General features: G+C 33.2%; 1 long non-coding RNA gene across 1 annotated transcript; it reads right to left on the reverse strand.

Annotated features, from left to right (window-relative positions):
* Nucleotides 1-1,371: 1,371 nt before the first annotated feature.
* Nucleotides 1,372-26,064, reverse strand: LOC114273536 (uncharacterized). Its single transcript, XR_014363487.1, has 4 exons — nucleotides 25,926-26,064; nucleotides 25,689-25,766; nucleotides 25,560-25,609; nucleotides 1,372-1,547 (listed from the first exon to the last, which is right to left on the reverse strand). It is a non-coding gene; the product is annotated as an uncharacterized LOC114273536 (long non-coding RNA).
* Between the last annotated feature and the right edge of the window lie 1,096 nt (nucleotides 26,065-27,160).

Raw genomic sequence — 27,160 nt, forward strand, 5'->3', positions numbered from 1 at the left:
TGTATCAAAATAGTAAAATATTTATTTTTTAAAATTAATAAATACAAAAAAATATGAAAAATATACTGAATTTGTATATATATTTTTGATATTTTTTATATTTAGTGATTTTTTTTAAAAAAAATTCACAAATATTATATTTTTTAGGTGTATTTATGTTAGATGTGTCTTAAAAATAAAAAAATAAAAATTATTTCAAATATTAAAAAAAATCATTGAAAATAAAAATGTATGAAAAATATAAAAAAAAAAAAATTTGAAAAGTGTTTTCTGAAAATCAAAATCAAACAAGCTAATTGAAATCACAAAAAAAAAAAGAAAAAAAAAGAAGAAGCTAATTGAGTTTATATTCTTGATCGGCCAAGGCCATCCGCCTTAAAATGTGCTTTACATAGCAATCAATCTTATGATCATATAAGTTCTTAATATTAGTTATTATTATTATCATTATTGACTTTCTTTTTATTATTTCACAAAATTATGGGGGTTACCAAAACATGAATCAAGACCCTCGACTTCATATCTCTCCTTAATTCCCTCCTTGCTAGGTTATTGGCCCTACTTTTACATTCAATTTCGATAATTCGAACCGTTCACATTTTAAGATTTGTTGAATATATCATACCTGTAAAAAATCAAGCTGATCGGATATCAGAAACCATGTTTGGATCATCAAACTACAAACCATTTTTAAAAAAAATCTAATAAACAATTTTCAGAATACATGCTTTCTAATATCCGATCAATTTGATTTTTTACAGGTATGATATGTTCAATAAATCTTAAAATGTGAACGGTTCGAATCATCAAAATTGGATTCAAAAGTGAGCCCAATAACCTAGTAAAGAGGGAATTAAGGAGAGAGATGAGAGACGATCTTGATTCCCAATACGTGCCAGTAGGAATAAAATCATATGGCTACTTTAGGCAGCGAGCCTTGGGCATATCATCTCCATATTTCAAATCATTATTAATTTGTTTATGGTAATTGAAATACAAGTATAAGATTGTAATTTTTTAATTATAATTATAGATTGTGTAAATTTAATTTAAAATTTAATGAGTTTTAAATGTATTTAAATTAAATTTATGTATATAATGTGTTTAAATTTAACTTAATTACATAACAAAACGACTTTGAATAAATTTTTAACAAACTAAATACTAGTAAAACTATAGCAGCTCAATCAATTTTTGGTGCCCTGAGTAAACCAATCAGAACTAATATAGTTGAGTTGCCTAAAATATTACATATTACTAGCAAATTAATAGTTCAAGTTTTGTCCTACCAACCTTTGCTAAGTTTCGACATTCAATGTGTCCCCAAAAAAAAAAAAAAAAAAAATGCCAAAGAAATGTATGTTTTACTTTAAACTACAACTTTTAAAAATTATGAAATGTAATACTTGTGCTTGCATAATAAACAACTTGCTTGTAGGGAATGAGAATTAAATTAATTAGCTCGAATACAAAACTTCCCTTTTTGCACAATGTATTGCAACCCAAAGATTCCATTGCCCTTTGTTTAATGTCTTCAAATTGATGACCTACCACAATTTTATTCGGGAAAATTGGTCTAGGGTCCCTCTCCCACTTTTCGTAATGGAAGAGATCCACAAAATTATTTTTTGATGTCTAAGGTCCCTAAACATATCTCAAAGAAATTTGACTCTTTCTCTCTACTCTACCCTCTCCCTCTCTCTCTTCTCCTCTCACCCACTGTCTTCTAGATCTAAGGCAATAAGCTCTGCTTCTCCACCCTCCTCTACGACCTCTTCCTCAACACCTTCTCCTCCGACTCCTCCCTTTGGTCCGGTACCGTTGCACCTCCGTTTGGAATGGTAAATCACGATGTGTTTGGAATGGTTAATCATGACGTTTTGCAGAACGGATCCCAATGGATGGAGCGACCGGACAGTAGCAGAAGCATACACTATGATCCGTCTTCCTCGCACGATGACATTCGCAGCCTTGATTTCTACAAACTTGTACAGAGAAAAATTTCTGTGTGTTTGTTAACAATTTTAAACCAGAGAAAATTGAGTATAATGAAGGTGATGCTCTGTAATTGAGTATAATTGATTTCCATATTATCGAAATAGGTACTCCTTGCTCAGGAGGAAGATTAGAAGTCTATACTGGAATGGCTCACCCTTGCTCAGGAGGATAGTGAGGCCCCAAGAATTTCTCAAATTTCTCTGGATTCAACCCAGAGAAATTTGAATTTTCTCTGGATTCAACCCAGAGAAATTTGAATTTTCTCTGGATTCATTTTGACCGGTTTCTTTCGAGGCGCTGTTGATGTAAGTTTGATTTCAATTTTCAATTTTGATTATGAATTTTAAAGTTTTTTGGTTGATTGTTGGTTATTATAATTAAAAGCAAAGTGACAAGTGGTGGGCGATGTTTTTTTTAGATACTGGTGTGAACATGTTTTTTTTAGATGCTTTTGGTATGTAATAGGCATCGGCAATCTTTGCTGCTCTTTGTATTATCAGCAAGGAGATGAAATCTAAGAATTATATTGAACCAATATTATACCATGGATTTACTTTTGCTTCTTCAGGTGGAACTTTTTGATGGAGCTTTAAAAAAATAGCCTGTTATTTCTGGACTATTCTTGTAGGGAAAAAAGCTTTAAAAAAATAGCCTGTTATTTCTGGACTGTTCTTGTAGGGACTTGTATCTTGTAGATGGATGGTGTTTAATGAAAGTGAGAGTTGTTGATGCTTATAACTTGGAAATTAAAAAAAATCTTCTGTTAAATCAATCGTTGTTTAGCTGCTATAGATTATAGAGTGGTGAGTAACAACAGTTGGAGAAACATGATCATTTTAGCTTGAAAAGTAACAAAACAGTCAATGAAATTTCTCTGGAGAAACCTCCAGCAGGATCATATATATATAGGTTGTTATTTGTTGCTTATTCACTCAATGAAATAATCTTCTCTCTCTGCTTTGAACTGAAATTTCTCTGAATTGGTGAAGATAAATTTTCTTGTTTGAACTGAAATTTCTCTGGGAAGTTTAGGGAAGTCCAGAGAAATTTCTCTGGACCAATTTTCTCTGACTTGAATTTTCTCTGGACCAATTTTCTCTGGATTGATGTTGAGGGACCTTAGACATCATAAAAATATTTGATGTCCTTTATATTATAAAATCATAATATCAGGGACCTTAAAAAAAATACCCCATTTTATTCAGAGTAATATTATACACAAATATCATATTTTTCTTATTGCTAAACACAAAAATAATAAAACTCACATCAATAAACACATAGATTTATATCTTTTATATCTACCGATAAAATAAAATAAAAAAATCAGAAAAGAAATATCTTTATGTATAGAATTTTCCTTTTATTATTTATATAGAATACAAATTACTTAGGGCTTATTTGATATAACTTATTATAAGTTAAAAGTAGATGATGGAAAAAACACAAGTCAAAAAAATTCCTTTTCAACTTTCAAGTAATCAATTTTTTTTAATTTATTTAATTAAATTATTTTTACATAATAACTGTAAATAAGAACTATATCAAACACACAAACTTTTAAATTAAAATAAACCACAAATAACTTATTTAATTTGCATGAAACACTCCCATACATACCATTTGAGGCCAGAGAGTTCACCCACTGTGCGCTCGGTAATTGCTGCTAAGTATACAGGCTGGCCCATGTTATTTTGGCCTCTTTCAAGCTCAGCCCATGTGAACCACTATTTCTCTCCCCAAAACACACCCTCTTCATAAAAGCAGTCAATTATAGCTTTTTTTAGATTCCATTCTATCTATCTCTCTCTCTCTCTCTCTCTCTCTCTGTCTCTATAAACAGCTGAGACTGATGCCCTTTTCTCTGTGTCTCTCTTTGGTTTTGGAGTTTGAATTGTACCATGTTTTGGGGTATGAGTGTGATGAGAAGCAAGAAGCTGATCAATAGAGTGTTGAGAAGAAGATGAAGAAGAGAGGAGTGTGGAAATTAAGTGAAGAAAAAAGGTATTATTATTACCACTTGAGAAGATGGGGTATTACTTGAGTTGGGCACAAGCCTTGGCCTCTGCTTGGGGCTTCATGCTTTTGGTTGGTCTCATGTGTTGTTGCCTCAGCACCAAACCCCGCCCTCAAGGTGACTCCGGCAGCGGCGGCGGCGGCGGTTGCGCTTGTGACGGTGGCTACGGTGGTGTTTGATCATTATCACTTCTCTCTCTCTCTCTCTCTCTCTCTCTTTCTGTATTTTGCATTCTTTTAATTTTTTTTTATATAGTTTTCATTTCATTTACAGTATTTGTTTTTCTTGTTTTTTGGAGTGGTGATGATGGGTAGCCTTCTTTGTTGTATAGAATTGATGTGAGTTGTTTTTTGTGAATTTTTTGGTTAGGATTTTATAGAGATTTCTTGATATTTTATTTACTTATACAATTAGTGGAATTGGGAAATTTTGTTGCATGTGTATAGTTTTGAATTCTGTTGAGAGTTAATTTACATTAACACCTCACAACTATTAATAAATATTATTTTATCCTTTATTTATAAATTTATATATTTTAGGGTTCTCAATTATAAAAATGTATCAATGACTATTTGCAGTCCTCCTTCAGATTATTTCCAAAAGGGTGAGATTTTCATAGTTGCAAGGTGAATATATACAGATCGATGAAAAGTAAATTGATACTCATTAGATAAATTGACATTCATTAGTAGTTAAGGGGCTGAGTGCAAGTAAAACCCTTTTGTTAATTATTTTTCATTAATTGTTTTCTCTTAAATTTTCTCTCATTTGAAAAAGGATTTTGTACATGTTTAAATAAATTGTACATCATCATCAAAATGCGTGTATTAAAATTATAAATAGAGTAATGTTAGGGGTCATGAAAAAAGTGTCATGAAAATGATCATGAAAGATTCTTTACTTTTGGATTACACATATAATAAAACACCACACACTAATCAAAGGATGAAAAATCTTTATGATGCATTTTAAAATATTTTTTTCATAATCCCTAGTATTACTCATATAAATAATGTATTTCAGGCTTTCATAACATATACTAATGCATTAAAGATACGTATTAACAAGAAGCTTTTTAAAAGACCATCTAACTTTAGTTTCATTAGTTATCATAATTCTTCTAAAAGTTACGTTTTAAGGAAGAGATTATGAGGTTAATTCTCTTTAAAACAGAGTTAAATTATGAGGTAAATACTCTCTTAAGAATTTAATTTTAAAGAGGAGATTATGAATTTAACTCTTCTTAAGAGAGTTGAATTAAGATTTTTTTTTTTGATATTTTAAAGAGTTAAATTAGGAGACAATATTTTGCAAGGGTAATGCAAGTGCCAAGACAGGTTTGTTTTGAGTTTGTGATCCAACCTAGGATTTTTTATTTTTTATTTTTTGGGTGAGTAGTAGTTGTTAAGGAGAAAACCTATATGTCATTCAAGAAAGAGCTCTTTTTTTTTTCTTTTTCTTTTTTTTCATTTGGTGCATCAAACCGTCTTTCATATTACAACGAAAAGTATTAACGCCTAGTTTGAGAAGACTAAGGCCTCGTTTGGCAAGAGGCTATTTTAGCTAATTAGCCAAAAAGTTACTAAAATTAGCCAAAAAGCCAACAACCCATACCAAAAAGTCAAAGATTCTCTTTTCTCTCTACTTTTTGCACATTTTTTCGTAATTAGTCAAAAAGTCATCCCAAACATACAAGTTTTTTTTACCTACCTTTTTAGCCAAATAGCCAAAAAGTTACTAAATTAGCCTGTTCCCAAACGAGGCCTTAGGTGTACTTTTTGACTTTTTATGAAATATGGGTTGGGTTTGAAGTGATGTGTTAGAGAAGTGATGTGACGTAAATAAGATGATGTGACTTAAATAGAATAGTGACTTTTTGACTTTTTATCTTTTTTCAATCATGCCAAACTTGGCTTAAATATACAATTTGAATGACATTTATTTTCTAGAAAAAATGGTATTACCACCGAAAATTTAAATTTTAAATTCATTGATATGAAATAAAATATTTGCATTCATAAATATATGTGAATATTTTTCTTTTACATTGGTGATTTTGGTAATTTAAAATTTCAGTGTATATATTATTGTTAATACATGAACAGCTTTGTATGAAAAAATTAGTTACACATAATTTGTTTCTATCAAACATGTATGAAACATTTCTTTATCATTTTTGTTTGTCATCAAATTCTTTTATTTACATTTTTAAGTGGAAGGGTCGAAAACATGTGAATCTTTCTTTTTGGGGGTCAATGAAGTCAACGTATGGATGTTAACCCCCACAAAACCCAATTAAAGATGACTAAAGAGCTAGGAGTCTTTACATTCGTCTTCCCACATGCATGTGACTTGTTTGTAATGGGTGATTCATGCTTTTCCAAAGATTAGGTTAAAAGGTCTTGTTAAAGTTGACCGTATGGCTTATTTTAGGTAGTTAGTTAATTTACTATTATTATTATTATTATTATTATTATTATTTTAAAAATATGTAAAAAATTTTAAAAATTGAAAAAGTCAAAAAATTAAAAGTTGACTTTTAATTGTTTGAGATGATTTAAATAAATGTATTTTTTTATCTTTTTACGAAAAGATATACAGAAAACTAGAGAGGTAATGTGATGAAAAAAAGATAAAAAGATAAAAAGATAGATTATTTTTAAGTTGTCAAACTTGGCCCAAAAAAAATAAAATTGTAATATATATTTTAAGATTATTTACACACAACTCCCTCAATTTTTTGTGAATATTACTTGACTTTACATATATTTTGACTTTTTTTTACCTTAACAGACCCTCCAAACTACATATAAAAATGATGATGTATTTATATAATTTTTACAATTGAGAGGATCAGTCATATACATGAGTTTACAAATAAGAAAATGAAGTAATATATATCAACATTAACTACTTTTTAAAACAGTGACTAGCACTTCCTTAGCGAAACCTTTTTAAGGCTAAGGGTATTAGTAAACAAAATACAGCAAGACCATGAATTTAGAATTTCGAATTATTTATACAAAATTTATTTAAAAAGAAACATTAATAATTTAAATTTATTTTATTCATACATCTTATATTTCATCAATTTAATTTCTATCACATATATTCATTTTGAATAAATTTTGACACTTTAAGCTTGAGACATAGTTTTTTTCGACTAAATATTAAATAATTGTATATTTTTCAACAATTCAATTTTACAAATAAATTTACAAATTAGGGCCATTTTAATAAGTTGGTTAAAAGTTAATTTTTAAATTTTTTAAAAATTATATCACCTCTCTATTTTTTTTTTAAATATAAAAAAAATTAACTTTTAATCAATTTCATAAAACAATACTTAATGTTATAAGCGTGCTAATCAAACCCTTTTTCAATCAATGAAGTGTAGTCGGTGATCCATACACACTTATTACTTGGTAATTATAAATGTTAGGCAAATCTTGGGCCCCAAAACATAATTACTATAGTTTTTTTAGTTTTGCAAGTCACTTCACTGTCATTAAAGACATAAATGCTGTCCCCCACCATTGAAGACGAATTGAAAATTGGATGAGGAAAAAATATTTATAAAATATTATAAATTTTTTTATAAACATTTTTTCACTCTTCACTTATCATAATTTTCACTTGAAAATTTATCCATAATGATAGAAACACTAAAGGTATGTTTGGTAACGTTTACGTTTTTAATTTATATTTATAAAAATTTTATAAATTAATTTTTGTTTAATTTTTATTTATTTTTAGAAAAATATAAACTACAAACGCGTTTGGTAATTGATAAAATATTTAAAAAAATTTAGAAATATAAAAAAGAGTGAGAAATGACAAGTGGTGGCAAATGGCGGCGGAAGACGATGGTGGAAAGTGGTGATGGTGGGTGGTGGGTAGCTGGTGGTGGCGGGTAGGTGGGTGACGGTGGTGGGTGGTGGCGAGTGGGTAGTGGTGGTGGCGGCGGCAAGTGGGTGACGGATGACGGGTGGTGGTGGGTGGGTGGGTGGTGGTGGTGGTGGCGGGTAGGTGGCGGTGGGTGACAGTGGCGAGTAATGGATGGTAGCGAGTGGGTGGTGGTGGTGGCGGGTGGTGGATAGCGAATGGCGGGTGGCGGTGGGTGGTGGCAGGTGGGTGGTGGGTAGTGGGTGGATGGGTGACGGTGGCGGGTGGTAGGTGATAGCGAGTGGGTGGTGGTGGTGATGGTAGTGGTAGCGGGTAGTGGTGACAAGTGGGTAGTGGATGGCGGGTGGTGGCGGGTAGGTGGTGGTGGGTGAGTGGGTGATGGTGGCATGTGGTAGGTGCTAGCGAGTGAGTGGTGGTGGTGGTGGTGGCAGGTGGGTGGCGGGTAGGTGGTGGGTGATAGTGGTGGTGGTGGTGGTGGGTGGTGGGTGGCAGGTGGCTGGTGGTGGTGGGTGGTTAGTGGTGGCAGACAATGGATGGTGGTGGCAGGTGGGTGGTGAGTGGTGGTGGCAAGTAGGTGGCGGGTGGTGGTGGTGGTGGTGGTGGCGGGCGGTAGATGGTAATGGCGGGTGGCGGGTAGTGGCGGTGGCGGTGGCGGTGGCGGTGGCGGTGGCGGTGGCGGTGGCTGTGGCTGTGGCGAGTGGGTGAATGGTGGGTAGTGGTGGCGGGTGGTGGGTGGTGGTGGTGGGGGGTGGGTGGTGGTGGCAGAAGGCGGTGGTGGAAAATGGTAGCGGGTGGTGACTAGTGCTGGGTGGTAAAAAAAAAAAAAAAAACTCAAAACTCAAAATGGAAACACATTTTTTGTGTTTTCATTTTTTGACCAAATTTATAAACTGAGACCGCTGATTTATAAATCAAAAATTTTACCAAATAAATTTTTATTTGAGTTTTTAAAATTTTTGTAAATATAAATAGAAAACTGAAAACGGAAGTGTTACTAAACGGCACCTAAGGTTGCGTTTGATATAATTTTTTAAATATTTTTTAAATATGATTTGAGAATATGAGTTATATTTTGAGTTTGTGAGTTTTAAAATTATAATTTAAGTGTAGAAAATTTGTTTGGTCAAACAGTTTTGAATTAAGTGGAGAATTTTTGATGCGACATGTAATATTTGATACAAAAACTTACAACTCATAACCAAACACATAACTCAAAATTTTATTAAAGCTCACAATTTTTTTTTTTAAAAATTCAGAAAATATTTTTTTTGAATATATAAAAATTAACATGTGTCAATTGTAAAAAAAAAAAAATTACCTTGTTCCGTTCAACCGGCTGGACGACCAGTGGGACGGCCGGTTAGGCCAAATTTAAAAAAAAAAAATAAAAATTAAACATCGCGCCTCACACAAAGTTTTATGCAAAGTTTTCTAAATGTTGTGGAAATATAGTTTGAACATCCTATCCAAATATCATATTAGAATGTGCGGGTAGAATTATAGATAGGAGATCGTTCCAAACACAGCCTAATTCTGTCTTTAACAATTAAGGGTCTGTTTGATAATCATTTCGTTTTCAATTTTCAGTTTACATTTATAAAAGTTCAAAAAAATTTCATAAATACTTGTTTGATAATTTTTTTAGTTTATAAATAGTTGTTTCAGTTTATAAATTTGAGAAAAAAATGTAAACTCAATGACTTTAAGTTAGTTTTTACATAAAAATTTAAAAATTTGACTAACAATTTTTTTTAATTAATTTTTTTCAATTAATTTTTTTCAAATTATTTTTTTAATTAAATTTTTTTTTTCAATTATAATGTGTATGATCTCATTGTCATAAATAATAAAAAATAAATATAAATATTTTAAGTTTGAAAAAACATAAGTTTTAGTTGATGTTTTTAAAAATTTTCAAACATTTTGTTCAAATCAAATGCGTTTGTAGTTTACGTTTTTTTAAAAATAAACAAAAATCAATTTATAAAATTTTTGTAAACATAAACAAAAAAGGTAAACGTTATCAAACGCTACCTAATTATTTTAGTATTTTTTTATTTTTTTATAAAAAAATATGTAAAAAAAATAAAGAGAGTGATATGATAACTTGTAATGACTTTTTAACTAAAATATTTTGTTGTCATCTCGTTTGGCAACATTACTTTTTAGCCTAAAAATAAAAAAAGTTACTAAAAAATCAAAAAGTCAATAACATGTATCAAAAAGTCAAAGATTTTTTTTTCTCTCTACTTTTGCACATCTTTTCGTAAAAGTCATCCTAAATATACTATTTTTTTTTACATTATATTTTAACCAAAAAGTTACTAAAAAAATCTGTTCCCAAACGAGATCTTAATTAATATATTAATTGGTATATTAATTAGTATTTCTAGCCTTACTCAAAATTTATTTACATTAAAAAATGTTATATAACACCATAGATATTTATGAATTGTTTTTTGAAATAATTATTGAGAAAGTTATATCTATTTATAATTTTTTATGATGAAAATTATGAATATGTTGGTAGTGTTTTATATCACTTTGTGATATAGTTACAAATAATATGAATTTAGGCCTCATTTGACAAGTGATTTTTTTAGTTAAAAAATCACCAAAAAAATCAAAAAGCTAATAACTTGTATTAAAAAGTCAAAGATTTCTTTTTCTGTTTACATTTTGCACATCTTTTCATAAAAAATAAAAAAGTCATCCCAAACATATTAATTTTTTTACATCATATTTTAGTCAAAAAATTAAAAAATTACTAAAAAAATCTATTCCCAAACGAGGCCTTATCCACTCTAAAGTTACTATTGGTGAAATTATGAATGGGTAAATTATTAAAAAATATATATATATTTTAGAGTTTGACATTTGTAACAATATAAATTCTAAATTTTTTATTTATTAAACATTAAAACCCACTAGGGTTGGCCTAGTGGTATAGGCTTGAGACTTAAAAGTTGCCCATCTCTAGGTCTTAGGTTCAAAACCTCTTATGTGCTATCAATTCTTGTGTTGGACCAATCCATACGGAGCCTTACTTTAGCTTGAAATGAGTCCCCTGCTAGGTTCAAAACATCTTACGTGCTATCAATTCTTATGTTGGGTCAATCCATACGGAGCTTTACTCTAGCTTTAAATGAGTCCCCTACTAGTGGACGGTGAGATTGGTCCCCTAGGAATTAGTTAAGGTATAAGCAAGCTGGCCTTTAAATGAGTCCCCTGCTAGTGGACAGTGAGATTGGTCCCCTAGGAATTAGTTAAGGTCTGCTAGTGGACAGTGAGATTGGTGAGATTGGTCCCCTAGGAATTAGTTAAGGTCTGCTAGTGGACAGTGAGATTGGTCCCCTAGGAATTAGTTAAGGTATAAGCAAGCTGGCCTTTAAATGAGTCCCCTGCTAGTGGACAGTGAGATTGGTCCCCTAGGAATTAGTTAAGGTATAAGCAAGCTGGCCTGAACACACTGAGTTATCAAAATAAATAATAAAAAATTAATAATTTAAACATTAATCTTTTAATTTTTTTTCAACGTAAACTATTAGTCAACAGAAAAAGAGTATTTTAGGTGCTATCAATTCTTGTGTTAGGTCAATCCATACGGAGCTTTACTCTAGCTTTAAATGAGTCCCCTGTTAGTGAACGGTGAGATTGGTCCCCCAAGAATTAGTTAAGGTGTAAGCAAGGTGGCCTGAATACACTGAATTATCAAAATAAATAATAAAAAAATAATAATTTAAACATTAATCTTTTTTTTTTTCAACGTAAACTATTAGTCAACAGAAAAATAATATTTTAGCCATTAAATTCAATGTATGTATATAATAAAAAGTATTTTATCCATTAAATTTAATGTATGTATACAATAAAAAATCTTTTTTCTCGTCGATTTTACTTGACAAAAATAAGCATTAAAAATTATTGTAAATCTCAAGATTTTTTAAAAAAAATAATTTCCCCAAAGTATTACTTATATATTTTTTTAAACACTTCAAATAAATTATTCATTTGTTTTTAATATAGTGAAACTAAAATAATGTTTGGGACCTTTTTGGGGAGACCTTCACCACTCCTATAGTGATGTGGACCGATGATATGTTTGTATTGTTTTTTTTTTTTATTTTTCTTTCTTACTTGGACTAATCACAAGTAAGTAGAGATTGTGGAAGTGATGTTTTGTGAGAGTCTGAATCATTATTGTATAGTTATATGAGTTGATTTGATTCAATTCTAATTAAGGATTGGTTCAATTATTAGTTTAGTGTTAATCCCAACTAAACGATCAATGCACATACCCATATCATTGTTTGTTATCATTTCTGAGTGTGAACATCTTACTATTCATCTTCATCATTCAATATATCTCAACTTCAGAAGTGGCAATTTGTCCATAGATTTTTATCCACGCAAAAATATACAAAAGTTATCAAATTTTAAACAAGCGATTTAAATTTATGACGTGTATTATATTTAAGATAAATTTAATTCATAAATTTTAAAAATTATAAGATTTATGATTTTTTTACAACAATTTTTCACAGTTTTCGAGGTCAACCAGCAAACGTGTTTTTGGGCCGTCAATTATTTTAGCATTTCTTTGGGTATTTGCAGCGTGATGTTGACTGCATTCTGGATCTCAGTGGACCTTCTCGGCCCATTACAAAAACAACACCATTTTTTTTGGGAAGAGTTTATTGGTTGGGTTAGGACACCACCGCGTGATGATGTAAGCTATAATTGGTAAAAATAATAGAATTTATAAATTTATATTAAGTGATTAAAGAATATGAAATGGTATAATAAATTATAACTTATGTGTAACATGGTCACGTGACGCTAAAGATTAACCAATATCTTTTTTATTTTTACACTATAAGAAAAGTGGGTATAAAAGATGAAACTTTTTGCGATGACACAAATTGTCGTCGCAAAAAATGTGAATTTTTTGAGACGGTACAACTTGTCGTTTCGAAAAATATGACTTTTTACGACGGCACAACTTGCTGTTGCAAAAAATAGAGTATTTGCGACGGCAGAAAATGCTGTCGTGAAAAATGAAAGTATTTGTGATGGTAAAAATTGCTATCGCAAAAAAAAAATAGAGTATTTGCGACGGCAGAGATTGCTGTCGCAAAAAAATAGAGTTTTTACGACGGCACCAGTTATAGTCGCAAAAAAAAAAAAAAAAAAAAAATTTTACAACTGTAATAGGTACCGTTGCAAAAATATATATATATTGTGGCTTTAAGAAGCCTTCATATATATATATATATATATTGTCACAAAATTGTTTAAATAAATACAACAGATATTTTCTGTCACAAAAAAAAAAAACGACGTCGTCTTACTCTTTTGATGTAACATTTCTCTTTTTACCTATTTTTTCATCTTCATGTCTCTCTATCTCTATCTCTATCTCTTTTCTCTTTCTCTCTCTCACTCATCACTCTTCTCTGTCTGTCTGTCTATCTCTTTCTCTCTGTGTCTCTGTCTTTGTCTCTCTTCTCTTTCTCCCTCTTACTCATCCATCTTCTCTGTCTGCCTGTCTCTCTCTATCTCTCTTCTCTTTCTTTCTCTCACTCATCACTCTTCTCTGTCTGTCTATCTATCTCTCTCTCTCTCTATGTCTCTCGCACATCTCTCTTCTCTCTCTGTCTCTATTCTCTCTCTCTCTCTCTCTTCTCTTTATCTCTCTCGCTTTCTCGCTCATCTCTCTCTGTCTCTATCTCGTTTATCTATTTTCGCTCTTTTTCTCTTTCTCTGTCTATCTCTTTTCACCAATTTTTTCATCTTTCTCTCTCTGTCTCTCTTCTCTTTTTATCTCTCACTCATCACTTTTCTCTCTCTGTCTGTCTGTGTGTCTATCTGTCTCTCTCACTTATCTATCTTTTCTCTCATCTATTTTCTCTCTCTATCTCTTTCGCTCATCTCTCTTCTCTCTATCTCTCTCGCTCATCTCTCTTCTCTTTCTGTCTCTCTCGCTCATCTCTCTTCTCTCTATCTCTCTCTTTCGTTCATCTCTCTTCTTTTTCTCTCTCTCACTCTCTATCTCTTTCTCTCTTTGTCTCTCTCTCTCTCTCACTCATCACTCTTCTCTGTCTGTCTGTCTTTGTCTCTCTCATCTTTCTTCTTTCTCTATCTTTCTCGCTCATTCCTTTTCTCTCTATCTCTCTCTGTCTCTCTAACTCATATTTCTTCTCTCTCTGTCTCTCTCTTTTTCTATCTCTTTCTCTCGATCATCTCTTTGTCTATCTCTCGCTCATCTCTTGTTTCTCTATCTTTTTCTGTCTCTCTATCTCTCAATCATCACTCTTCTCTCTCTCTCTTTCTCTCTCTGTGTCTATTTGTCTGTCTCTCACTCTTCTCTCTCTCTTTCTCTCTCTGTGTCTGTTTATCTGTATGTCTTTCTCCCCAATTGTATTCACCTTGCTCACTCTCTCCCTCCCCTCTTTTCTATTTACTAAGCTCTCCACTACAAGAAAATGCACTTTTAGCGACCACTTTGTCTCTTTCTCTCTCTATCTCTTTGTTTCTCTTCTCTATCTGTCTCTCACTCATCTCTCTCTCTCCACCCATTTCCTTTACCACCTTCACCACTACTGCAATTGTCATTCCACTACTATCACTACTACCACTGTTGCCACTCCACCTCTACGACTATCATTACTACCACCATCGCTACCACTCCACTACCATTACTACTACTACTACTACTGCTACTACTACTACCATTACCTCTCCTTCACCACCTCTACTCTATCTCCTCTACCACTGCCACAACTTCACCACTAATCTCTTTCGCCATCATTACCACCACCACCTTCACCACTACTGCCACTCCCTATCCTCTACCACAAAAAATTAGTTCTTGATTTTTAGTAAAAAAAAGAATGGGTCACAAAAAAATATTTTTCATTGACCACAAAAAATTAATTTTATTTTAATGAAAAATATTTTTCATTAAAATATTATTACTATTTCTACCAAATAAAAAAAAGGAGCCGTTTTATTATTTAAATATTCATTTGTGACAGAAATAAAAAAAAAAATTCCATTCCCGCTCACCCCCCTCTATTCCATTCCCCCCCCCCAACCCCAAAATCCCCATTCTCTTGAACCAAAACCCCCAATCTCAAAAACCAAAAATCCCTAATCTCTTCTTACATCTCTCTCTCTTTCTCTCTTTCTCTCTCCGGCGAGCGGCGACAGACAACGGTGGGCAGCAGACCTTTCGAAGTTCCTCATTTCGAAGTATCTCCCTTTAGACCCTTCGAAGCCTCCTCACCTTCCAAGTTCGTACAAAACATCGTGGTTTCATCCGAGTACGAGTAAGAAGAGGACCTATTGAGCGATGTAGAGGAACCTAGTTTCTCTCATGCTCTCAAACTCTTTGTTGGAAACTTACCTTTCAATGCCGACAGTACTACTCTTGCTGGGTTGTTCGAACTAGCTGAAAATGTAGAGATGGTTGAGGTATGAATTTACATTTTCGTCTATCTATGAAATATATATATATATATATATGGGTTTAGGGTTTACTGAGATTTTAATTTTCTAGATAATGTTTTGTTTGATGTAAAATTTATATTATTTGGTGTGAAGTGTTATTTTCATTTTCATATTTGTTTATTTATTCTTGTGAACTTTTGTTAATTTTCAAATTTTGCTTGTGAAAATTCTTTGACTGAAATAAGAATTTCTGTGGGGTTCAAAATTGAGTTCAAATTTTATTCTTTAGGTTTGGTATGTGTTACAAATCTATGAAATAGATATGGGTTTTTATTTTTTATATAATTGTAACAAGGTTTACAGAGATTTTAGTTTTGTAGATAATGTTTTGTTTGATGCAATGTCAAATTATTGGAATAAACAGGACCACCCGATGGTCCAGTACGGCCAACCCAACTGTCCCACAATGTCTCTTCAGATTCAAATTTTGCCGCCTATTCCCATTGTATACATATAACCTTCTCACTTCTCCATAACCTTTCACTGTTTATCTTCTTCATCATTGACGACTCAGAGCGACGACATGCAGTTTTTTGCATTTCTTGTCTTAATCGAAGCATCTTCTTGGTGGATTTGGCATTGTTGTGATCACTAGAGACTTGCCAGACGACTGAGACGCCGATTAAAGCTTCCCTCCGTAAGTTCTTCGTACCTGCTTCGCATTCCTTAATGTTCTTCATGTTCTTAAGCTTTTTACGCCACTTTTCTTCGAAATGACATGGTAATACCACAAAACATAAAGAAACTAGGATAGAATCAAACCAACTAGCACTTTGTTTGATCATCTATATTGGGAAATCCTCGTATTTCTCATTTTTGGCCACTGTTCATCGCCTTTTGAGATGAACAGGGGCAAATTTGGGTCAGACCGGGCAAAAGTGTTATCTGGATCTAAAAACGCCAATTAATTGGGCAAACGTAGTGTTTAGCAACAAACTAGGCTGCCAAACGTACTAGGTTGTGTGACCGGGTTAATATCTGGCCTGCTTGAGCGTTCAAGCTTAATTTCATTAAACTATAGGGACTGAGATACAATCGCGCTCAATCTGATCGAGCTAAAATCAAGCTCATTTGCGTGACCGCGCTACCACTTACACTTGGTTTTTAACTGCAGAGTCCTAGGGGACTAGGCACACCAACACCAGGGCTCTCAAAGACCGAGCAACCACTGTGCACAACTTTGCCAACTTAATACTGCTGGGCTAAACAGACCAGCCTCCTATGGGGCGCTATCCCTTCCTTGTAAACACGTCGGGCGCACTGGCCGTATTCTGAGAGGAATATGGTGTCCCCACCGACATACACTTGGAGCTCGGGGAAGAGGACATAAATCCATGGGGCAGATTAGAGTCCTGTCCCTTCACCGCGTTAAACATAGTCGATGGAGGGTTGTGCTTCTCAGTGCAGCCCCTAATGTGCAAATTCTTGAGACGTACCGGATTGGCTCCTACACAAGTATCTACCAACACCTATAAGATCATAAACGGAGTGGCCGAGCTGAACAATTGGTTGGGGTTACAGTTAGGATTGGCCGAGATCCTACTTCAATACACGCTCGGTTAGATGAAGGACGGCTATAGTTATTACTTAAAAATAAGACCGAACAGAGAGTAATTAGTGACCGGGACGCCAGACACAGACATGCATGGCGATGATTTTTTTCTGGGTGACCGATAATTAGAATACGGCTTATGTGCCCAATTAGTACATCAATAAGGACTTCGATTCTTCTTATACGCCGAGCTTTCTGATTACTTATTTTTGTCATTAATTGTGCCGATCTAATTGCCTTTCTCTGGTAGTTATCGAAGAGTTACAAGCCAATTACCTCTATTCGAACAAAGAGGCGATCAGGGCTGTGCTAAGGTATCGGCACTAGGATTACTACGATCTCCTCGGATACGTACCAAGCTACCGCTACTTAGCTCCCTGCAAGAGCAAGGCTACCGATTTTCTCTGGGCTCATTCTCCTCCACCTAACCCAACTCTGTCAGACGTGCCCCTAATCCGATTGATCGAAGAACAAGAGATGGAAAAAAGGAGCCGGATTAAGAACCTAATCACCGACACTTCCGCTGAGCTACCGATCAACCCTCCTCCTATAGCAACTGCTGGCCAGAGCTTGGGGACCATGATCGCCTTGGCTTCTATGGCTACACGACACGTTAAACAACATCGAGCTGGCAAGAGGGCCCACTCGACTGATCCATTCGTTGAGCTAGCAGTCGAGCTCAACACTAAGCACGCAGCGACTGAAGTCGAACCGGTTTCTACTTGGCAACCAAGGTTTAAATCCCAGGGAGGCCCTATCCCGACCAATGCTTCTGCGAGGTAGAAAGCTATGGACGAGGCCAACAATCTCGGCTTCAAGGAAGCCGATGACAGCTACACTAAATAGGTTGAAGCCACCAAGGACATCTTCTTCAAGTCTGGTTGGAAGGCAGCTTGTGAGAAACTCGGCCAAGGATCTGAAACCGAGGTGTTTACTTCTCATCCCCCCGCCTTCCTGCCGGTTTATATGGTACCTTACGCGAAGGACGTCTTCAACTCTTTACAAGAAGAGGCTGAGGAAGAAGCCGGGGAAGGAGGCGATCGAAAGGAGACCGACCAAAAGAAGGCCAGCGACGAGGAAAGGATTGTCGTGGTCGATCTCGAAACTGCCGCAGAGGGAGCTAGAGATGACTTCGCCGACCTCTCCCCCTTAGTCTAGTTTCAAATTCACTCTTGTTTTGGTTTTGAACTTTTGTAACTAGGCTGCTTGCCCCAATTTCTGTACTTGCAATCTCAATTAATGAAATTTTTTCATAACTTATGTTACTTGTGATTACATTGTGTTCCTTCTTTACAATCGTGCAATATTCTTGAACAAAACATCCATTCATTTAACTGGGCAATAACCAGGAGTGAGTATATGACTCATTTTGATATAAGAGAATTTTGAACCAAGCATCCATATAATCATAATAACTACATTGGATGGTATGACCGGGGTAAATCACGAAGTTGAAAATGGAGACACCATTCATCAAGAGAAACAATATTATGAATATATAGTGAATGGTAAATGATTTTACTAGTATAGGTTCGATCATAAATAGGTTTAATAACGATTGATTGATAATGGAAAAAAAATGTCTTTGTAGAAAGTAATTGATTTCTCTGGATGGAGAGGAACAAAAATGCCATCTAAGAGGGAAATATGATTTAACTAGGCCAAGAACATTATGAATATTCTTGTGAATAGGTTCCTTGAAGAATAAATTAATAGACTAGGTTTTCACATAATTAGTTCTGGTTGTTCTGACTGGATTAGGTGGATAAGGAGTATGTGACTGGGAAGAGGAAGCAAATAGGTTTGTAACAAGTGCAGAAGTATAACTAGGTTTAGGAATATTACCAAGAACTTGGTAACAGTTGACTAAATCAACAGAAGGAAGAGCAACAGGTTGACTGGCTGGAACAATGGCCTTGTTGGGAGGTTTCTAGGATTTTTGACAAGAGAATAAACAAAATTTAGCATCCACTGAAGATATCTAATTTGTTCAAATGGTAATGAAGGCAATTAGTATAATGAGCAAGTAAATTGCGACGATTGGTAATTTGATGAAATTGTATGAATTGTGCATGGCAAGTAATTTTGTGAGCTGTCTTAAGGTAAGTAATACGGTAAGCAGTTTGGTAAACAAGATCTCTATAATAGGTGACTTATAATTTATTGTAGGAAATAAAAGAAGTTGTCATCCCTATCTCCCCTGTAAAAATTCTCGGGCAAGGAAATTAGGAATAGAATTTTGACTACCAAGTACATAAGCAATATCAAAATCAAAAATACTTAAAATAGATTGCCAGCGGGCAAAAATATGCTTACTAGCAATATTTTGAACATCTTTTTCTATAACATATTTAGCACTTTTACAATCAACACGTAGTAAAAATTTTTGATTTAAAATATCGTCTTTAAATTTACTAATACGTAAAACAATAAATAAAATTTCTTTTTTAATAATATTATATTTTTTTTGTGCTTTGTTCCAAACACCGGAATGGAAACGAACAATTTGTTCAGATGACTGATGAGTTATTTTCTAAAGGAAGATACCACCATAACCAACATTAGAGCCATCAGTTTGAATAATTTTGAAAGAATTTTCAGTAGGAATACCAAGACAGGGTACAGTCTAGACATATTTTTTGACTTATTACATAATAGCAGTATGTGTAGAAGGCCAAGGTGGAGGATTATCTTTCAACCGATCAAAGAGGGGTTGACAAGTTTTCCGAAGATCCTTATAAAATTCAGCAATGTAATTTAAAGAACCTAAAAACCGTTGTAACTGGGTTTTGTCTAAGATTTTGTCAGGGAACTTAGAAACAAATTCAATAGACCAACTAATAGGAAGAATAGTATTTTGGTGGATATCATATCCTAAGAATCGAACTTTAGTTTGGAAAAGCTTAATCTCAGGAGCAAAAATGACTAGACCATTATATTTGATAATTTGGAGAAATGAATTAAGATGTTTCCATGTTCATCAAGTGACTTGGAGAAAATGGGGATATCATCTATGTAGACTATGGAAAAATGACTAAAGGGGTTAAAAATTTCATTCATAATATTTTGAAATTCACTAGGAGCATTTTTTAATCCAAAAAGCATGACATTCCATTCGTAATGACCAAAAGAGGTAGTAAAGGCAGTTTTATAACGATCATTAAGATGAATCTGTATTTGCCAAAATCCACTTTTTAGATCGAATTTACTAAAGATGACGATTTGACTAAGCCTTTTAATTAAATCATTTTTATTAGGGATTAGATATCTGATCCATTCTAAAACTTTATTTAATGGTTTATAATTAATGACTAATCGGGGAACACCTCGCCCAAGTTTAGCATTTTTATTAATATAAAAAGCAGGGTAAGACCAAGGCGATTTATTTTTACTAATAATATTATTTTTTAATAATTCGTTAATCTCTTTTTTGCACATTTCCATTAATTCATTATTCATTTGGATAGGTCGAGACTTGAAAGGAATTTGTTTTTCATTAAAATTTTTAATACAAGGGAGTGTTACGACATGTTTTTTCCTATGCCAAAAAGCACTAGGTAAAGTAGAACAAACGGTATTTGCTAATTGGTTTTTAAATCCATCAATTTTGGATATTAGAATATGATTAGTTAATTAAGATTCAATTCGTTTGTAATTTACTTCTTCTTTGAGAAATTTGAATTCTTTGGTTAATCGATTAATAGATTGAGAAATTGAACATTTTTTCAATTGATTTAATTCTTTGATCTCTGATGGAGATAGAAATTTAAAAGTGACAGTGTGACCAAAAGCTTGTGTAGTTATTCCTTTAGGAGTAGTAGTGAAAGGATATAATAAAAAGATCAATGGTGTACCTAAAATCACTTTATCAGTTAAGTTTCGAACTAACACAAAAGATGTTTTGAAACAAACATTATTTTGACAAATATGTACCTTTGGTAATTTATATTTGATATGCATTTGACTTCCATTAGCAGAACTTAATTGTTCAGTAGACTTATGATAATATTTGGTAGGAATTAATCCTTCTTGAATACAATTTAAATCAGCGCCAGCGTCAATTAATGTGATGACTTCTATTTCAAAATCATTAATAACTAATTTGACTTTCGAATGCCATTTCTGAATATTAATTTGATTAATTAGATTAAGGTGATTACTATCGTGATCACTATTATGTGGAATAGCTCTATTATTAAAGATGAATTTGTTTGGATCGAGTTCAGAGCTAGATTTAAATTCTGATTCTAAGGATGATTTATTGGATTATTGGAAATCATTAAGACTTTTGTTTTTTTTTTAATAGAGCAATGTCTTTTTCTAAGGTCATATCTTTAACTTTTAATTCTTGAATAGTTAGTTTAATATGATGAATTTCATTTTGTAGATCTTGTAAGGTGACTTCTTTATGTTTTTCTTTTTTAAATCGGTCTAAAGTTTAGTTAAACTAATGATTGGTTTATCATGTTTAGGTTTCTTATCTTTATTGGTCAATAAAGATTTCAACTTATTAGTATATTGTATTTTTAATTCAAGATTTTCTAATCTACCAATTAATTCAATGAGAGCAGTTTCTTCTTGTTGAGATTTACTAACATTGACTGTCTTACAACAAGTATCATTACATCCTAATTCAATTTCATTGTCAATACTATCAGTAGGGGAATAATAGGAAGAAGTATCATTGGAGGGAATATCATCGCCAGATAAATGACTAGATTGAACAGGAGTTTGATTTGGAGTAGTGACTAATTTAAATACGTCAAGTATTTGTTGTTAATTTTCATCAGTAATCTGTAATTGGTTAAGTTTAGCTTTAAGTTTTTCTTTTACTTTGCATTTATTGGAATAATGATCATTTTTTTCACAATTATAACAAGTAACATCTGATTTAGGTTTTAACTTTTGAGATTGATTAGATTTTTTATGATACTTTTTCTTTTTGGGTTTAATATAATATTTATCAGTTGATTTAGAAGGGTAATATTTCTTTTTATATTTAGTGGAGTATTTATAAGAAGATTTCTTTTTATTATTTTTACTTCGAGAAAGTGCTACAGGTAGTAACCAATATTGTTCACAGAAGTTACCTAATTCATATTTAGTTTTACGTTTGTCTTTAGCAGCTTTTTGACTAAGTTTCAGATCGATGCACATTTTTAGTCATTCCTTTTGAATTGTGCTAATTATATCACCATAGGTTAAGTGATCATATTCTATAATACTAGTGGGTTGACTAACAACATCACGAATTTTATGGGTAAAAAGACTTAGTAATCCATTAATAAATTTTTCTTTCCAAAATGACTTAGTACAATCATCTCGAACTATTACTCTAGGGGTAAAAACATCTTTATACCATCTAAAATCACTTAGAGTGGGGCAAGTTAAGTTACTGAGTTGATCATAGATACGAGAATGAATATTAGTTGGTGTACCTATCAAATGTTTGACTATGGTATATATTAAAGTATTAATACCATCAGGTATACTAGAACCTATTTCTTCGTCAAAGATAGGAAAACCATTATTATCCATTTGAACAACACGTTGAATAGATTCTCGTTGATCATAAGTGAGATATTTATCTTACCAAGATTTGAGCATACTAGTAAATCCAGTAGTAATTAAAATAACAATTTCAGGTTGAGTATAATCAAGATAATTAGTAAGGTAACTGTTTGCAACCATGGATAAATGACTGAGTTTCTAAAGAATTTGATGTTCACTAGGACCATCTATATTACATTCATATAATTTTTTAACAGAAACGGAAAATTGATTGCTAATGTTAGTTTCTTCAAATTAGAGATCGGGAAGTATAGGTTTAGTGTACCGATTTTTGGTAAGAATGGTAAGATTAACTTTAGGATGTGTGATTCTATTAAGATGAAAAGGTTGAAATTATTGTGCTAATTTAGTGCTTTCATTATCGCTAGACGTATTAGAATGACTGAAATTCTAGAGGAGGTTGTTGTGTTAGAACAGTAATTCCTTTACTTGTAGTAGATGTAGACATTTTATTAAATAATTTTTCAATGACTTCAACTGTAGTATTATCTTGAGTAGCTAAGCTTAATCGCTTTCTAGTACTAGGAAGATTAATAAGAGGTTTATCTAAAAGTTTACTTGTAGAAGTATAACTAGTGAAGTAATCCTCAAAAGTAGTTTCGAGTTTATCTAATTGTTTACCAATAGTTTTTAAACATTGATTGGTATAATTATTTTGTTCAATGACTTTTTTAATTTCAGATTCTTCACCAGGGAGTTTAAAAGGAGAAGCATGAACAATGGTGCCTTTATGTTCAATCAAAATGGTCTCTAAAGGAGGGTGACTACATGAAACAGGCGTGGTAGGGGAAGTTTTCCATTTAGTTTTTGTAATAACGTTTATTTTTTAATAATAATTTTCTAAATAATCAAAGAAATTAATTTCAATATTGATTTCTGTCATAAATTTATACCATTTCTTGGTAATTTTAAATTGTTGTTTTGTATCATAAGTATTCCTATATGTTCCTTTTTGACTTATTTGTCGTAGATTTGAATTCATCATAAAGTTTATTAAGGTCTAGAGTAAAAGGTTTACTTAAAGTTAACAATTGTGGGTTGACAGAAGGAACAACTTCAAAATCAGTTTGAGTAGGTGAATCTTGAGAAATAGCATCTTCTTCTTGAAGATGTGTATGTAGAGTAAACTGGTATACTAATTTGAGAAGTAGAGGAATTATCAATTCCTTTTAATTTACTATGTGTATGATGGGTTTGTGAAGAAGGCTCATAAAGGTGTAGTTTTCTATCTCTTCTAGTAAACAAAGAGGTATTGAAGATTTTAACTTCATCAATTTCAGTAGGTAAACTAGAGGTACTATGACCAGAGGATTGACTATAAGGTCTATTAAATGTAATATGAACAGAACCATCATTAAATTGTTGAATATTTTGAATATCATGACTGGTAGAAGATTGTTGATTTTGGAAGTAATTTTCATTTACTGTAATCCAATCATCAGGAAGATTAATATCTTTCCAGCAAATCATTTTTAGAACAGAAATTTTAGTTTCAGTAATGCTACCTTGGATTAATAGGGTTTTATCTTTGGGACTTTTAGTTAAAGTTTGAATGTTCAAATTAGTTTTAATACATTTGTAATAAATTCGATAGATTAAAGCAATGTTATGACTACTTTCTAACATATGAGTATATTCACCAGATAATTGAATATTTAATGTTAAAGCTTTTAATATATGGGGATCTCGTAAACTTAAAGCAAAATCTGGAAAACAATTAAAATGTATTGAACTTTTATGCAAGCCAGATTCCATCATTCCCATAACAATAGCATGATAATTAATAAAACGAGTATCATGTAACAGAAGTATTTGTACCTTGTTGGGTTAATGGATTGATTCCCACTTAGATTAATCCTAAATGGATAAAATTATGACCAGCTTTGAAATGTTTTTTGATTGACTCTTTGAATAATAATTGACAAGTTTTTCTAATTTTTGTCAAAGCATAAATTTGTTCAACAGTTTTGACTTGTAAATCAACATTAAAGATGGATTGTAAAAAATTGATTTTATAAATTTCTTTAGTTTTGATTTAGGAATATTCTAACTTGATATATATATATATATATATATATCCTTTTGATACTATTTTGGAGAACAAAATGATTACTACAACTTTAGAGAGAGTCAAGAGCACACGTTCTTTTGTAAATGGGCATTTTTATTTTTTATTTTTGTGAGACCAACTAATCCAACGATTAAGGATTTAACTTTAATTGATACTTATAATTTACATTCTGCATGAAGTCATTTGGTATTTTTGAAATATCATTGGCGAATGAACAATTTCTAAGATACTTGTGTACGTACAATTTCTCTCTCTCCCATTCTCTTCTTATTAATTATAAAAAAATAAAAATAAAGCCGTTGTTTGGCATGTAAAGTTTTTTGACTTTTTGATTAAATTAACCACTTAAATATAGATTAAAAAATCAATAATATAAAATATCATATCTCAATCATAATCATTTCACTTTTTCCCTCACAAAAATAAAAAATAAAAACTAAAAAACTTACCCAAACAAGCTTTTTAACCCCTGACTAAAATAGTCAAAAAATTAAAAAACCAACCTACTTCCCAAGGCCTTGTTTAGGAACAGATTACTTTAATAACTTTTTGACATTTTATAAAATCAATATAAAAAAATAAAAAGAGTAATATAACAATTTATAATAACGTTTGACTTTATAACTAAAATACTTCGTCTCCAAAATTGTTTTTATCATGGAATATTCAAAGTGAGCCTACGAGAATGAGTCTTCATATTCTAGTAGATCATCAGATGTCATTTGGTTGGTAATGGAAGCAAACCAACATGAATGAATATTGGACCTCAAACTCAATCGCGTGCACAGTGTATGCATGGGCAATGTATAGATACTTATAGATAATTCTAACCTTGTGCCCTTGATTTTATTTTATTTTATTATTATTATATTTTTTTGGTGTGCGAGAGAAATAAGACTACTCAAAACATTAAATTATGATTTGTTGTATACCTCATTTCTCCATATTCGTCCAAGCCCTTGTTGTCGATCTCAGCCTGAATCTACATTAATGATCTAAATCATCTACTTCGTAAATCTCATAACAAAAATTATTCATGCAAAAAATTAATTTCATCAGACCTCTATAAATGTACAGGGAGCAAATATTCCGCAGAGCCCGTACTCCTTTCTACCAAGCTCCTTGTCTGTCCGATCGACCTGCGAATAAAACGGCGGTGAGCTACCTGACAGTGTGTGGCCGAAAAACCCCTCCGACGGTCAAGTTAGCACACACTCAAGGATAGAGAGAGAGAGAGAGAGAGAGAGAGAGAGAGAGAGAGAGAGAGAGAGAGACTTGAATGTATAGATTTATCTCACCAAATTATGTTCCATCATAGCATGGGGGGCGCAGACACGCTTATATACTTTCTGTGCCCAAATCTGCTCCCATTAGTCTCTTGACACATGGTGATGCCCTCCCATCTGTCAGCACAAACCCTGCAATCACCACATAACCAAACCGTCAAGCTATATTAGCGGAGCTCGGCAGACCGGCGAAACCACCTTGGCCTTTCACGACCGCGTTGCGCAACGTACCCGAGTGCTCCACTCGCCGAGCTCCAGAACGACCGAGCTTGGTTGCATTTCGGCAAAGCCGAGTTCAAGATAGGCCGAGCCAGCAAACCGAAGGCCTTCCTGCCGCGCTAAACGCATGAACCGTGGAATCCAGCGTGGCAGGCAATCATCTCGGCCGAGCAACTCAAGTAGCTCGGTTTTCTACCTAGACAAGCCCAAGTAGCTCGGTCCCAACATGGTCCTGGGCCTCAACCGAGCAAAACCTTATCTGGACTAGCCCAAGCTATCACGGCCCAAACATGTTCGGCCCTTCATTTTGCCCGGCCTTTACCATGGCCCATTCCAGCTCATAAATCTCCCTCTCAATTGCCCCTTAATTTCGTCCGCGCAAGCGTGACTGGGATTACATGGTCCGCCCGGGGTAGACTCTCCATCGGTCCCAAGTTTGCAAGATGTTAACCGCGCTAATCTCCATGCCCAGTTTCTGGGCTTGCTCGATCGTTGCCTCAACCTGCCATCTTGTCTCTTCAGAACTGACGCTGCTACCATTATGAACACGCGTCGTGCATTTATTGGCCTCGGGCAGCCAACCCAAGCGTCCCTTCATATTCAAATTTAGGCGCCCTTTCACTCCTATAAGTACGCCATTTCCCCTTCGCTTTCTCTTCTTACTGCCTCTCTTTCGTTCTTGACGCCTTTGAGCTACAGTGTTTGACCTCAATTCTTGTTCTTCTTCTTCGTTCGTACTTGAAGAAGTAGCCTCTGCCTGCAAACTGGTAAGTTCTTCCAATCCTCTTTGTTGCTCTTTTTTTTTATTTGGTATTTCACATTCTAGGGCATAAAGTCCATAGGTTTTAGGATATCCCCCCCCCCCCAAAAAAAACCCTCTCCTGCCCCTGTTCTTTTCGTTGTTCTTCAATTCCAGTGATGAACACAAGAAGATCTGGAGCGGACCGGGCTCCAGGTCTTCTTTTGATCCCAAAAAACATCAAAACCGAGCAAATTGCAAGTTTGCAAAAACCCCTGTAGAAACTGAG

Source organism: Camellia sinensis, chromosome 3 (assembly GCF_055761805.1).
Source record: "Camellia sinensis isolate YWXY chromosome 3, ASM5576180v1, whole genome shotgun sequence".
Classification (NCBI taxonomy): domain Eukaryota; kingdom Viridiplantae; phylum Streptophyta; class Magnoliopsida; order Ericales; family Theaceae; genus Camellia; species Camellia sinensis.